We start from the raw sequence: 16,823 nt of genomic DNA, 5'->3' as shown, positions 1-16,823 counted from the left end.
TAACTGGGAGATCTGCTACCCCAGATGGATCAAAAAGCTCATGTCACGAGTCCAAAGAAAAGCAGCAGAGATCTTCCTATCCAACATTCATTAATCGTGAATACTTAAACAAATTGTCATGTAGATAGATAGATATATATATAGATATGCCATTTATTGTCACTATACATGTACAATGAAATTGAAAGCTGCTCGTACTCAGTGCATACATATAATTTAGTACAAAAAACAAGAAACAGAAAAACAAAAACAGAAGGGAGAAGGGAGGGGGGGGGATGTAATTTCTGCATTATTATTGTTGGAACATTTCTCAGTAAAAATTGGCTCCTCTGCTTTTTAAATTACAATGCAATCCACACATAGGATAATATTGAACTGTTATAACATAGACCAGTACATAGCTGTAACATACACTGTGAATGATGCTTATTGTAATCATGTATTGTCTTCCCGCTGACTGGTTAGCACGCAACAAAAGCTTGTCATTGTAGCTCAGTACACGTGACATTAATCTAAACTAACTAATTAAAACTAAAACCAACTAACCTAATCAAAATTCAACCTCATTCGTTTGAAAGAACTTTAAAACACCATGAAACCCTATGTGAAAAGAATATTAACACAAAACCTGTTCATAAATTCCATTAGGATTTGGGCACAATAGACAATAGACAATAGACAATAGACAATAGACAATAAGTGTAAGAGTGGGCCATTTGGCCCTTCGAGCCAGCACCGCCATTCAATGTGATCATGGCTGATCATCCCAAATCAGTACCCCATTCCTGCCTTCTCCCCATATCATTGCATTTCGTTGTCTCTGTACAATGCATTTCGTTGTCTCTGTACTGTACACTGACAATGACAATTAAATTGAATCTGATCTGAATCCCCTGACTCCACTATTTTTAAGAGCCCTATCTAGCTCTCTCTTGAAAGCATCCAGAGAACCTGCCTCCACTGCCCTCTGAGGCAGAGAATTCCACAGACTCACCACTCTCTGTGAGAAAAAGTGTTTCCTCATCTCCATTCTAAATAGCTTACTCCTTATTCTTAAACTGTGGTCCCTGGTTCACGACTCCCCCAACATCGGGAACATGTTTCTTGCCTCAAGCGTGTCCAAACCCTTATATGTTTCAATAAGATCCCCTCTCATCCTTCTAAACTCCAGAGTGTACATCCTTCTAAACTCCAGATCACCGCTGGAAATTGAATGCTGAGAGAACTTAGCAGAAACTTGTCATCAGCTCTCAGTTTTAGAAGGAAAATCAGAATTCCTGCAACTACTTTCAGTACAATTAGGCACAGATAACACATGAGCTTTCTTTACTGAAGGCAGAAATGCTCTAAACTAAATAGTTGCAGCTGGCACAATAATATTATCATGAGTCACATTGTGTGAAACATACAACCCTGAAGGGTACACCCTCAAACTAGGGTCAACATCTTACCATTCCCAGACCGTCTATCCTGCCTTGGGCCTCCTCCATTGCCTGTGCGAGGTTACGTACAAATTGAAGAAGCATCATCTTATATTTTGCTTGGATAGCTTACAACCCGTGCGGCATGGTGGTGCAGCGGTAGAGTTGCTGCCTGAGCGCTTTCAGCGCCGGGGCCCCAGGTTCGAAGATCCTGACTACGGGTGCTCTCTGTACAGAGTTTGTACGTTCTCCCCGTGACCACGTGGGTTTTCTCCGAAATCTTTGGTTTCCTCCCACACTCCAAAGACATACAGTTTGTAGGTTAAGTGTTCAAGAAGGAACTGCAGATGCTGTAAGATCGAAGGTACACAAAATTGCTGGAGAAACTCAGCGGGTGCAGCAGCATCTATGGAGCGAAGAAAATAGGCGACGTTTCGGGCCGAAACCCTTCTTCAGACTGATGGGGGGTGGGAGGGGAGAAGGAAGGAAAAGGGGGAGGAGGAGGAGCCCGAGGGCGGGGGGATGGGAGGAGACAGCTCGAGGGTTAAGGAAGGGGAGGAGACAGCAAGGGCTAGCAACATTGGGAGAATTCAACATTCATGCCATCAGGATGCAAGCTGCCCAGGCGGAATATGAGGTGCTGTTCCTCCAATTTCCGGTGTTGCTCACTCTGGCAATGGAGGAGACCCAGGACAGAGAGGTCGGATTGGGAATGGGAGGGGGAGTTGAAGTTAATTGGCTTGGTGTATGTGTAAATTGTCCCATGTGTGTGTTGGGTAGTGTTAATGTGTGGGGATCGTTGGTCAGTGCAGACTCGGTGGGCCAAATGGCCTGTTTCCGTGCTGTATCTCCAAACTAAAAAAACTAAACTAAACTAAACTAAACCCAACTCTATGAACATTGAATTCTCCAATATTAAGTAATAATCCCTCTATCCCCTCTCTCTTTTCTGTGCCCGCCAGTGCCCACATATTTGTCCCACTATCTCACTCCCCTTCCACCCTTCACTGTCCACCTACAATCCTCCCTCTAGCTTTACATTTCACTCCTCTATTCTCCATATTGGGGCAACTTTTTGTCTCACAAACAAAACCTCAATGATGTTGGAACAAGGAACTCCAGGTGCTGGTTTACACAAAAGGACACCAAGTGCTGGAGTAACTCAATGGGTCAGGCAGCATTTCTGGAGAACATGTAATGGATGTTTCAGGTCGGGACCTTTCTTCAAACGGTATCTGCCTATCACTTTCCAGGTTTTGTCCAGTTCTTACCTTATTTTTCAAGCTTTCGTCCCCCTGCAACCAGTCTCAACAAGGATCCCAAACCCAAAACCTTGTCTATCCATTTCCCCCCACTGAGTTACCCCAGCACATTGTGTTTTGTTCAAGATACCAGCATCTGCAGTTACTTGTGTCAATCTCTTACTATTCCCTCTACTGATTCCTTCACTATAGATATTAACTTACAGCATACAGAGAGAGTCTGAGGCAGATTGGATATATATCCATCTCACTACGTCATAAAACCTGGATATAGTGGAAGTGGAGAGGATTTTTCCACTAGTAGGAGCATCTAGGACCAGAGGCCACAGTCTCAGAATAAAAATATGTAGCTTTAGAAAAGAGATGAGGAGGATTTTTTTCAGTCAGAGGGTGATGAATCTACAGAATTCATTGCCGCAGAATTCATTGCCGTAGGAGGCCAAGTCAATGGATATTTTTAAGGCAGAGATTGACAGATTCTTGATTAATAATGATGTCAGAGATTATCAAGTTCAAGTGAGTTTATTGTCATGTGTCCCTGTATAGGACAATGAAATTCTTGCTTTGCTTAAGCACACAGAAAATAGTAGGCATTTACTACAAAACAGATAAATGTGTCCATATACCATGATATAAATATATACACACACATGAATAAATAAACTGGTAAAGTGCAAATAACAGAAAGTGGTTATTAATAATCAGAGTTTTGTCCGAGCCAGGTTTAATAGCCTGATGGCTGTGGGGAAGTAGCTATTCCTGAACCTGGTTATTGCAGTCTTCAGGCTCCTGAACCTTCTACCTGAAGGTAGCAGGGAGATGAGTGTGTGGCCAGGATGGTGTGGGTCTTTGATGATACTGCCAGACTTTTTGAGGCAGCGACTGCGATAAATCCCCTCGATGGAAGGAAGGTCAGAGCCGATGATGGACTGGGCAGTGTTTACTACTTTTTGTAGTCTTTTCCTCTCCAGGGCGCTCAAATTGCCGAACCAAGCCACGATGCAACCGGTCAGCATGCTCTCGACTGTGCACCTGTAGAAGTTAGAGAGAGTCTTCCTTGACAATCCGACTCTCCGTAATCTTCTCAGGAAGTAGAGGCGCTGATGAACTTTTTTGATAATTGCGTTAGTGTTCTCGGACCAGGAAAGATCTTCAGAGATTTGCACGCCCAGGAATTTGAAGGGGGGAAAGGCAGGAGAATGGAGTTGAGGTAGATCAGCCATGATTGAATGGCAGAGTAGACCTGATGGGCTGAATGGCCTAATTCTGCTCCTATGGCCTTTAACTTTCAATGAAAACAAACCCCAACCCCATCACCTACTTGAGGCCTTGCTACAAAGCGTAGACCTACTTTGAAAGCTGGAACACCTCACACACTTTCAGTATTGTTGAATGCAATACAAAGCACAACAACAAGCCCCGGTTTCGGACTGACAACTGATAATCATCCACAACAAATATTGTTGTTAAACCTGGCACAATGATTCTGGTCTGAAAGCCATCCATTAAAAGTGTAACCTGAAACTCACTGTGTGTGCAGCTACTGCAAGTTCACAAGTTACAAGTTCACAAGTTATAGGAATAGAAATAGGCCATTCGGCCCATCGAGTCCACTCCGCCATTCAATCATGGCTGATCACTGCCTCCTCATCCCATTTTCCTGCCTTCTCCCCATAACCCTTGACACCCGTTCTAATCAAGAATTTGTCTATCTCTACCTTAACAATATCCACTGATTTGGCCTCCACAGCCCTCTGTGGCAATGAGTTCCACAGATTCACCACCCTCTGACTAAAGAAGTTCCTCCTCACCTCCTTTCTCAAAGAGCGCCCTTTAATTCTGAGGCAATGATCTCTGGCCCTAGACTCTCCCATCAGTGGATAGATCCTTTCCACATCCACTCTACCTGTGCCTTTCATTGCTCTGTAAGTTTCAATGAGGTTCCCCCTCAACCTTCTCAACTCCAGCGAGTAGAGGCCCAGTGCTGTCAAATGCTTTCTTTGGAAAGTTGTAGCGTGTTCTTCCGTATCCATGAGATACTCATGCACCGTGTGTCTATAAGATCTCCTCTTTTGCTGCTCATTATTGTGACTGTGATTGAGCTGCTCAGAGACTGAAGCTGTGGGTGTAAAAGATGTTTATTCAGCACGGCAAGCAGGCAGTCTCTCAGAGAAATGGCAGAATCTGTCAGAACTCAAAAACACACAGACTTTTATATTCTTTATGCCCAATGATCACAGCAAGTGAGTAAATGCAGTTTCAATCGTCACAATTATAGTCTATTCCAAGATCTGACTTTTAAATATAATTCTGTAGACTGACACGTTTACAATGGGATCACTTCTCGACTGACATGAAGCACTTAGAGGTTGATAGTAATGGTCAAACAGCACAGAAAGACGGCCCAGATTCACAATTCTAGTGTGTATGTTGTAAGCATGTTGTGAGTATTAGAGTATTCTTCTCTCATGGTATCGAAGAAAACTGGCGAAGGTTTCTCATGTAACATCAATTTAATAAATGTTTTTACATGCGGGTGCATTTTCAGAACCCCATCATTAAATCTCTTTTAACATGCGCGGACAGCATGGAAGTCTCCACTGACAGAGATTATATCAAGCAAATGTAATGGGTAGGAAGGAACTGCAGATGCCTGTTTAAATCAAAGATAGACACAAAATGCTGGAGTAACTCAGCGGGCAGGCAGCACCTCTGGAGAGAAGGAATGGGTGACATTTCAGGTCGAAACTGTAGCCTGAAGAAGGGTCTTGACCCGAAATGCCACCCATCTCTTCTCTCCAGAGATGCTACCTGTCCCGCTGAGTTACTCCAGCATTTTGTGTCTGCCTTCGGATGTCATTAATATCCTATTCTCATTATGAAAGGCAATCATGGTAAATGCTTTGAAAAATCAAATTAATGCCATTGGAGACTTATTCTGTTGAGGTTTCTATAACATGTGCAGGCAGATACACCGAGTAATTGTTTTAATCTTGGCTAGAACACTTTTAAGTCTATTGGTAGATGTGTAATAAAATGCTCTGTTCTCATGGAATGTAATATTCAAGTTCAAGTTCGTGTTTATTGTCACTTAAACAGCTAAGGTACAGTGAAAATTGAGTTACCATACAGCCACACAATGTGAAAAGCAATGATATCATTTAACATAATTTAACATAGACATCCACCACAGTGGAATCCACATCCCTCACTGTGATGGAAGGCAATAAAGTCCAGTCATCTTCCTCCTTTGTTCACCCATGATGGTCAAGGTCTTTGATCCCTCAGCAGTTGCCGCTGCCGACGGTCCGATATCCGAAGCCCTCGCGTCGGGATGATGGAAAATCTGGCGTCAGGATGGATTGGAACACATGGATCTTCCGAATCCGACCGTTTCTTACCGGAGACCGCGGCTTCACGGTGTTAAAGTCCATAGGTCCCGTGGTCGAAGCGCTTTTTGCTGGCGGTCTTCGGCAAAAGATCGCCCGCTTCACGATGGTAAGTCTGCTCCGCGCCCGTGGCTTGAAGCTCCGGGCTGGTCTCCAGGAAACGCCACACCAATCCAAGTTGTTAGGTCGCAGGTGGGGACGGAGATGTGACACGGTAAAAAATCGCATCTCCGTCGAGGTAAGTGGCTGGAAAAAGTTTCCCCCTATTTCCCCCCCTCTTCCCCCCACATGAAACATACCAAGAAACACTAAAACATACCCTTAAGGCACATTCAAAATAACAAAAACAGAGAAGGTACTGGCGAGGCGGCCATTACGGCGCCACCCAGTGGTGTGCCCACTCATTACGGAGAAGATTTTATCAGATCGTTGTACATTTGGGACATTTAACAACGATAAATGCTATGTAATGTTAAGTGCTCTTCTTGCATCTACCGAGGTACAGTGAAAAACAAAACAAGTTATTCACTGCACCTCGGTACACATGACAATGAACTAAACTGAGATAGGACTTAATAATCTTGCTCAAAATGGCAAACTGAAGAAATCCTCCACGTATGATGTTAAGAGCGTATGACTGGGCATAATCAACATCACTTATAAATGGGAAAACATCAGCAAGCAGCAAACAAAATACAAATCATTCAGTGATTTGAAAAACAGAATAATATTAATTGTGGGATGATTTTTCACTAATCTTATTTCATTTCTTATTCACACAAAGCTTCAGCTGAGAAACAAAATGTACTTTGGACAGATAATCACCTTACATCATAGACCCTTTCCTTTATGCTCCATTACATGAGTAAATGCCATCTTGATTTTTAATCAAACCTTTCCCTGCTTCAAAGAGAAAACCATCCCCTTGAGAATGCTCCAGCCAAATTAGGTGGCAAAGTAAGGGAGCCAGTTGCAAAACTGGTTTGCATCTGCTACTTGCTGCAGGAGCTCAAGATTTAATCCAGTCGATAAAGGCCAAATTAGAAAATAAGCTCCAACCTTGGGCGATTTATACATGAAACAAGGTGACCCTATCCTCCAGCTAGTACTAATTCCATTTTTATTAGCAATAATTGATGCAGCTTCTATCTATTTTCTTTAATCAATTTAAATCCAAGTCTGGAAAGGAATGAGCCTCATTTTCCCCTCTTGGGAAGATCTAACCCATAACGTTGGCTGAATAGCCCTCAAGCTATTTTAAGTTATTTTGTGTCCTTCCTCTTTGTTGCTTTATTTAATTAAAAATAATTGACTCTGCCATTATCTGAGACTTTGTTAGGCAAAGCACAGCTTCAAATAAGTAGCAAACCAGTGCTCCAAGGAGGTGGATGATGGAGATCTGTAAATACCATTCCTGGCTTATCTCCCTTCCATCTGATTTTAAATTAAAATTGATGCTGTCATTATCTTACACCTTGATCTGGCAGCTCTGTAGGAGAAAAACAAGATCTTCCTGCTTTCGAACTTGAAGATCTAGTAAATAGCTTATGTTATTTTATTGAAACCTGTTGGCAAAGATAGCTGTGCAGTTTTAGTTTAGTTTAGTTTAGTTTACAGATACAACATGGAAGCAGGCTCTTCGGCCCAACGAGTCCGCACCGACCAGCGATTCACACAACCCTACACACACAAAGGGCAATTTATACTTATACAAAGCCAAGTACGTCTTTGGAGTGGGGGAGGAAACCAAAGTTCTCAGAGAAAACCCACGCAGTCACAGGAAGAACGTACAAACTCCATGCAGACAGCACCTGTAGTCAGGATTGAACCCGGGTCTCCGGCGCTTCAAGCCTAGTAAGGCAGCAATTATACTGCTGCGCCTCTGTGTCACCCTAGCAATGATGCAGAATGAATAGGAAACAGTATTGGTAATTTTCCCCCCAATACAGAGAGCCAAACATTTCAATCTGATCATACCAATTATTTTAACACTGAGGGTCAACATTTTTTCATGGAAGAACCAAGTTTTATTGTCAAATGTGTACTTTACTGAAGATAAGACACAAAGTGCTGGAGTGACTCAGGGGGTCAGGCAGCATCTCTGGTGAAAAGGAATAAGAGACTCTAAAGGAGGGAGCCCTTCTTCAGACTATCTGTACACTGAGGACATCTTGTTTGTAATCATGTATTTCTGCTGACTGGTTAACACGCAGCAAAACCCAACGAATGCCTGCATAGGGCAGTCTGAAGAAGGGCAGTCTGTCTGCAGAGGCTGTGCCAGGTTAACCTCAATGTAGAATCATGAGCCCAGTCTTTTCTTACGGTTGCAAAGAAGATCGGTGAAACTATGGCAATTTAATTATTTATATGTTTGCTTTAATACTTGCTGTTGTTTAAATTAAATCTTTTGCCGATTTATTCATTTAACGTTTTGCAAAGATTTTCAAGGTGTTTACATTTTTAAGGGGTTTCCTGATTTTTTTAAAGAGTTCGTAAATGCTTCCAAATGTCAGGGGCGTGCAGAAGTGTTTGATAATGTTAACTGGCTTGGCAGGCGGTGAAGTTACCTTCAGTCTTTAGACTTTAGACTTTAAACATACGGCGCAGAAGCAGGCCCTTCGGCCCGCCGAGTCCATGCCAACCAGCGATCACCCCGTGCACTAACATCATCCCTCATGCCAAGGGCAATTTTTAACATGGGGATGAAATGAGGAGGACAATCATCGTGATAAAGGGAAGATGACAGCAGAATGGGGACAAAGGTGGTAAGGACAACAGCACCGCGGTTCTCCCCTGGCATTTCACTCTATCCTACGATGGGGAAGTGTAAATCCTTTGTATTTATTCACTGCAGCAATGAAAAATCCCACATGCTCATCTGTCCTTGCTCAGCTGTGCCACATGGAACTCTGGAGGTTGCGGGGAGAACTGACAATATATTAAATAATGGGAGCTGTTGATCGGGTAGATGGTCAGATCCCTTTTCCCAGGGTGGAAAAATCAAATACTAGAGGGCAAGGCTTTAGAGTGAGAGGGGCGATGTGCGGGGCAGGTATTTTACACAGAGGGTGGTGGGTGCCTGGAACATGCTGCCAGGGTTGGTGGTTGAGGCACATATGAGAGTGGCATTGAAGAGAATTTTGGATAGGCATATGGATATGCAGGAAATGGAGGGACATTGATTATGTGCAGGTAGATAAGAGATGGTCTTTGCATTATGTTTAGCACAGACTGTGTGGGCTGAAGGGACTGCCCTTGTTCTAGGTTGTGATTAAAAACATTAATGAACCAGAAATAAAAGTTACGGACATGTTTTCTTTGGTGATGTTGCTGATTGGAGAGGAGGCAGGAACTTGTGGAAGAGGAAGGAAAAGTTTTAATTTGCTCAAGCATTTTCACGTTTCAGCAAAAGAATTGACGGACCGTGATGATGCACATACAACACAATTTCACTGGTGGTAAATTGCTAAATTGTGCAATCTCAGGAAGAGCAGAGTGGAGGGTATTTAGTATTCTGCAATGGTTATGACGGCTCAACATGGAAAATTGCTTTTAGTTTTCAATTTGTTTCCAGTGCAAACATTTACTTTTCAAGTATCCACCTAAGTGGAATCAGCTGTAAGATTGAAGATGGCGGTCACCTGGACAGAATCCACTTAATTCTGGCTGCTCTGCTGCAGTTGAAAAGCCGTCCTGTTCTGTAATGCTACCTGTCAATCTGTCACTCAGCAAACAAAAACACAGCGAACGTGATAGTTGAAAGAAGAACGTGTCCTTCTCCTCCTGCGCTCCATGTCCAGTTAACTCTGGTCATAAGGTCATAAGAGCCAAATTAGACCATAGAAACATAGACATTAGGTGCAGGAGTAGGCCATTCGGCCCTTCGAGCCTGCACCGCCATTCAATATGATCATGGCTGATCATCCAACTCAGTATCCCGTACCTGCCTTCTCTCCATACCACCTGATCCCCTTAGCCACAAGGGCCACATCTAACTCCCTCTTAAATATAGCCAATGAACTGGCCTCAACTACCCTCTGTGGCAGAGAGTTTCAGAGAATCACCACTCTCTGTGTGAAAAAAGTTCTCCTCATCTCGGTTTTATAGGATTTCCCCCTTATCCTTAAGCTGTGACCCCTTGTCCTGGACTTCCCCAACATCGGGAACAATCTTCCTGCATCTAGCCTGTCCAACCCCTTAAGAATTTTGTAAGTTTCTATAAGATCCCCTCTAAATCTCCTAAATTCTAGAGAGTATAAACCAAGTCTATCCAGTCTTTCTTCATAAGACAGTCCTGACATCCCAGGAATCAGTCTGGCGAACCGTCTCTGCACTCCCTCTATGGCAATAATGTCCTTCCTCAGAAGATGGGCCCAATGATAAAGTTCACCCTTGATTGAAGGAATGAGCCTAGGAAGCAGATGCAAATCTAACCATGCAGCTTTAGGGGGTACTGAAAGGTGATAACTTTGAATCTGCGCCAGGGATCTCAGGTGTTGCAGTCTGATGCCTTTGTTAACAATACTGAGCACTGAGTTTTAGTTTTAGAGATACAGTACCAAAACAGGCCCGCACGAGTCAGCGCCAACCAGCAACTCCCACTAACTGATACTATCCTACACACACTAGGGACAATTTACAATTATGCCAAGCCAATTAACCAACAAACCTGTACGTCTTTGGTGTGTGGGAGGAAACTGAAGCACCCGGAGGACACAAGCTGATCACAGGGAGAATGTACAAAACTCCATACAGACAAGCACCTGTAGTCAGGATCGAACCTGGGTCTCTGGCGCTGTAAAGCAGCAACTCTACCGCTGTGCCACCATGCCGCCCACTACAAAATACAGTTCTTTGGCAAAAAGGGATAGTATGAGTTAAATGCACATTGGCAACTCGCCACTTTATTTGATGATGTCTCCCCTAAAGGCCACTGTTGTGTCTTCGTGTTTGATATCCTGATAATAAACGACACAATTCAGGTTGTTTCAGTTGCCTTATTGTACTCCTTTATTCAGCTCCTTTGTCTGTGTGGCGTAGTGATACTAAAGTGCTTACATGCCTAATCACAGTGTGTGTGTGTGTGGTGAGTGTGCCTGATACAAAGTAGTGCAGGAGGTTGGGACTGCTACAATGAATATGTAGCATATGTAACAGCCACTAATGTGTGTGTGCTCTGAACATTGGCCATCTGACAAAGATGGAATTCCACCCTTATAACTTTTAGTTTAGCTTAGCTTTTTAGTTTCGAGATACAGCATGCAAACAGATTTGTCAGCCCACCACGTCCATGCTGATCAACGATCACCCGTTCACACTAGCTTGATGTTATCCCACTTTCCCCTCTCCCTACACACTCAGGACATGTTACAAAAGCTAATTAACCTACAAACCCACACGTCTTTGAGATGTGGGAGGAAACCAGAGCACCAGGAGAAAACTCACCCGGTCACAGAGGTGCTAACTCCACACAGACAGAACACGAGGTCAGGATTGAACCCGGGTCTCCAGCGCTGTGAGACAGGAGCTCTCCCAGTTGTGCCACTGTGCTGTGCCTATTATTGTGAGTTGAAGATGATTATGATATCACTGTGATGATGGGAATAGCTCAGTTAGATGTTTTTTTTTTAATTTTTGAAAAATAAACTTTATTCAGTATAAAAAATATATACAAAACAAGAACTGTGCATAAATTATTCCGGCAATCTCAATACTCTGTACATTCTATGCATTCTCTACACATACATTAATTTGTGTTGTATTCGGTAGTGTTACCAGAAAGATCTTTATACCAGTCACCTTTGCAACATATGTAGCCTCCTGGGGTGATATCCCTTCCCTCATTTGTGGGGCGTCTCCCACACACCTTGCCCCCCGATATCCAGCAGCAGAAGGACCCTAGACTGTGGTCCTCCCACATAGAGCCTTGGCATTGGCTGCACCGAGCTTCAGTGTATCCCTCAGCACATACTCCTGCAGTCTGCAGCAGGCCAGTCGGCAACATTCCCTGATGGACATCTCACTCTGCTGGGAAATCAACAAGTTTGGGGCAGACCAAAGAGCGATGTATAATCTAGTTTGCATAAGTGAGATTTCAATTGCAGATTCAGCTCAGATTTTTTCACAGATAGACGCAAAAAAGCTGGAGTAACTCAGCATGACGTTACGGGTCAAGACCCTTCTTTCGACCTACTCAGATTGCTTCATGCCAGATTGCAATTCAAACAACTCGCTTACATTTGGTGTCAGTATTTGGATCCTTGCCGTTCATCATCTCTCTTCAATACTCTTATAAGAATGGTGGAGATAAATATGTGGTTGAGCTGCTCCATCTGTAAAATGGTGCACGATTTCTTCATTATGTTAATCAACATCTGCATAAATTGGTTTGCCTTCCTCACTTTGTGCACCTCTTTATTGCCTCTGGCTCACCAAGACTAATCTCATAGAATATGATAACAATCACTTAATGTCATTGCAGATGTGCTGAAGTCCTTGAGGCGCAATAGCTCAGGCAGATGTTCGACATCTCATGTTGCTGTTGAGGCATTATCTAGTATTATTCAATATTATAAGTCAACTCTCATTACATAGAGAACACAAACAAGACCACATCATAACTGAGGAGAATTAACTTAACTGAAAGCGGAAAACATTTGACATGTTCAGCAGGACAGAGAGCAATTGTGGGAAGGAAAACTGAATTCATATTTTAGGCCAGTAATCATTCATCAAAAATGATCAATCTTCCCAATTGCAGTTTTTTGAGGGGATTTTTTCTGTACATAAGCTGCCTCCCGAATTAAACAACACGTTCTAAAGTGTTCTCAAATTTAAGAAACAGGCGCATGGATAGGACAGGTTTGAGAGATATGGGCCAAACGCAGGCAGGTTCGACTAGTTTAGATGGAACATGTTGGCCGCTGTGGGCAAGTTGGGCCGAAGGGCCTGTTTTCATGCTGTAAGATTCTATGAATGTTACACTGCTACCCATTCTTATCTTGTTGGGAACAACAACAGCCGTGAATAATTTCAGAGATTTGGACACAAATGCACGGGAAAGTTCACCGCTGGAAAATATTAGCCGGTGTGTGCCCATCATTTACAATATGGAACAGCAAAAATTGCAAATGCTGGAACATAGAACAGTAAGGCACAGGAATATGGTCTTTTTACAGAAGGGTTCCGATCTGAAACATCACCAGACATGCTGCCTGACCTACTGAATTACTCCAGCATTGTGTGTCTATCTTCGGTATAAACCAGTGTATGCAGTTCCTTCCTACACACCAACGTCACCAACATTGGCCCACAATGTTGATACTGAACTAATCTCCTCTGTCGGCAAGTGATTCATACACCCCCATTCTCTGCTTACACATGTACCTGGCCAAACGCCTCTTGAATGCCACAATCATATCTGCCTCCACCACCACCCCCAGTAGTGCATTCTATGTGGAAAAGAACTAGCCCCTCCCATCTTCTTTAAACGCTGTCCTTCTCATCTTAAACTGCACCTTCTAGTCTTTGACATTTTTACTTTAGGAAAACGGTTCTGCCTGACGATCCTATCTATGCCTCTCATAATTCTATATACTTCTATGAGGTCTCCCGTCAGACTCCAACGTTCCAGAGAAAACAATCCTAGTTTGTCCAACCTCTCATTATAACTGATGCTCTCTAATCCAGGCAGCATTCAGGTAAAGCTCTCCTGCACCTTCTGCAAAAGCCTCCTCATCCTTCCAGTAATGGGGCAACCAAAACTGCACACAATGCGCCAAATCTTAAGTAAAAGCAAATATTCAGCAAGTTAGACAGCACCTGTAAAGGCAGGTCAGGTTGGGTCGGGGGGAGTTTCCCCCTGCCACGGGTACCATGTAATCCCGTGCTACCTGCTCCATGGTCAGATAGTCGGCGACTAAACCGTCTCCCCTACCTGGTTTCCAGCAGGACCAAAACCAAGACGTGTTAATGGGGGGATGAGCTCCTAGCGAACCAATGGTCATCCACACTTCAGTAGAAGTTGCGATCACTGTCGTACATAGCATTGTAAGGCACCGTGCCCGGTGATGTTTTCAACCATGATGATGATGATGATGATGATGATGATGATGATGATAAAATGCAAATATTGAGCATGTTAGACAGCACCTGTAGAGATATATGCATCTGGCTGAGGCCCCATGTTGGTGGAATAAGTTGATCAAATGATCCTTTTATATGTGTTAGAGGAAAGCAGTCATAGTCAGTGTATAGTTTAAGATATAATAGCCATTAATATAATATAAGAACCAATTTTCAGGAACTTCATGAACTTGTTTTTTTTCTGATTGTGCTTTGTACTAATGTCTGATATTTTCGAGAATCTATTTTCTTTATACTATCCTGTAAAATGTCTGTGTACCTTCCATATAATTTATGTTATTGTGTGTTTGCCTGAGTCTACATGCCTGTGTTGCTGCTGCAAGCAAGATTTTCATTGTTCCTGGATCTCACCATATTTGTACCCACTTGTTCATATGACAATAAACTGGATTTGCTTAGACTAATTGGTCATTGCAAGAGGCCACTCATGAGTTATGGTTTGCAAATTGAGATGATCATGAGAAGATTCTTCATGGGCTAAACATACAGACGATGGGGATATGTTTAGAGGGATATGGGCCATTGACAGGCAAATGGGACTAGCTTAGATGGGGCATTTTGGTCAGCATGGACGATTTAGGTCAAAAGGTTTGTTTCCATGCTGTAACACTCTATGACTTTAAGGTAATTGGACTACATCAGACATCTTCAGCTAATCAATCAATAATTGGAGGCAAAGGTAGACACAAAGCGGTGGAGTAACTCAAACAGGGTCATTATCAATCAATTTTCTCGAGAATTGCGGACTGACCTGCCTGAATTATGCCAGCAATTTGTGCCCATCTTTGGGATAAATCAGCATCTGCAGTTCATTGTTAATACGTGACAATTTGGGGCATTTGTGTGTCCTGAGATTCATCCTCCACAACACTAATTTCAAGTCTCTGGGGCTTCTGCCCTCCGAAGCGAGTAGATCATCTGTGTGAATTATTTTGTCCCCGCAAAGCGTGTGAATATTCAGATGTGTCTTGTCACTTACAATGTGCTCCGATGTAAATATGCAATTCAAAGGAACCATTTGTCAGCACTCACAATATTTAAGTGCACTGCACAATTATACAGTAGCTGTTGAAATTATATTCAATCACCTAATTACATCTTTGTTCTTAAGTGTATGAAAACTCTAATGTGTTTCGAATTCAGAGAGATTGTACTGAGTTTCTCCCTGGAGAGAATCGTCCACTAAGTTTCCTCTCGCCTGTCAGCTTGGGCTGAATAAAGACCTTACTGGTCTGATTACTGTGCGGCTCATTCACAGTCACAACATATGCATTGTTTTGGGCAGCTTGTGGGAGTTGTAACATGAATGTTAGTTCGTTATTAAGTTTGTAAAGCAAAATGCTATCGTTGCTGTAAATCTAAAGTATGAACAAGGAATAAAAACATTAAGAGCTGGAGTAGGCTGTTTCCCTACAATCCCTTGAATCTGCTCTGCTGCTCAATATGTCTAGGTTTACCTATTATTGTCATGTGTGTGCAGTGCAAAGCTTTGTTTTGCATTCTATCCAAACAGATATGCATGAACAATAGGTAGAGCAAAGGGTAAAATACAGAGTCCAGAATATAGTTCTCAACATTGTAGTTTTCGGGACTCGAAAGAGGGAGCACATATCACCAATTCTGGCCTCCCTACACTGGCTCCCGGTGCACTTTCGAGTTCATTTTAAGATACTGTTATTTGTTTTTAAATCTCTGAATGGGCTCGCCCCGCCTTACCTCTCTGAGCTGCTCCACCCATACGCTCCTGCCCGGTCTCTCAGGTCAGCTGGTCAGCTGCTCCTGGAGGTACCGAGGTCTAGTCGGAGGCTCAGAGGGGATAGAGCCTTCTCTGTTGCTGCTCCGGCACTCTGGAACACCCTGCCGTTGCACATCAGACAGGCCCCCTCACTGTCCATCTTCAAATCCAGTGTTAAAACACATTTGTACTCCCTGGCTTTTGACCATGCCTGAGGCTTTGCTTCTGTTTGTGGTGTTTTTGATGTTTCTTTATTTTACATGTCTTTTCCTACTATTTCTTTTGATTGTTATTTTTTGTGTGTATTAACTTTTTTGTCAATGATTAGTGATGTACAGCACTTTGTTGCAGCTATGTTTGTTTTTAAAGTGCTCTATAAATAAAATTATTATTATTATTTATTATTTATTGATAGGTTCGGTCGAGTTGTCTATGAAAGGGTCTTGATGGGGTTTAGTTTAGTTTAGTTTAGTTTAGAGATGCAGCACAGAAATGGTTCGACCCACTGTGTCCACGCCAACCAGCAATCACCCTGTTCACTAGGGACAATATACATTTCAACCAAGCCGATTAACCCACAAACCTGTATGACTTTGACGTGTGGGAGGAAACCAGAGATCCCGGAGAAAACCCACGCAGGTCACGGGGAGAACGTACAAACTACGTACAGACAGCAGGCGTAGTCGGGATCGAACACAGGTTTCTGGCACAGTATTGTAGCAACTATACTGCTGCGCCACTGTGCCATCTTGAAGTATTTCACTATTGAAAAGTCAAAGCAGAGCAGGACCTTCAAAGTGTATGACAGGGCCCTGGGGAGTGTTGTAGAGCAGGGGGGTCCAGGAGTGACGGGACACAGTTCTCTGAAAGT

The sequence above is a fragment of the Leucoraja erinacea genome, chromosome 9, assembly GCF_028641065.1.
Source record: "Leucoraja erinacea ecotype New England chromosome 9, Leri_hhj_1, whole genome shotgun sequence".
NCBI classification, from domain to species: Eukaryota; Metazoa; Chordata; class Chondrichthyes; order Rajiformes; family Rajidae; genus Leucoraja; species Leucoraja erinaceus.
Note: the sequence above shows the minus strand (reverse complement) of the source record.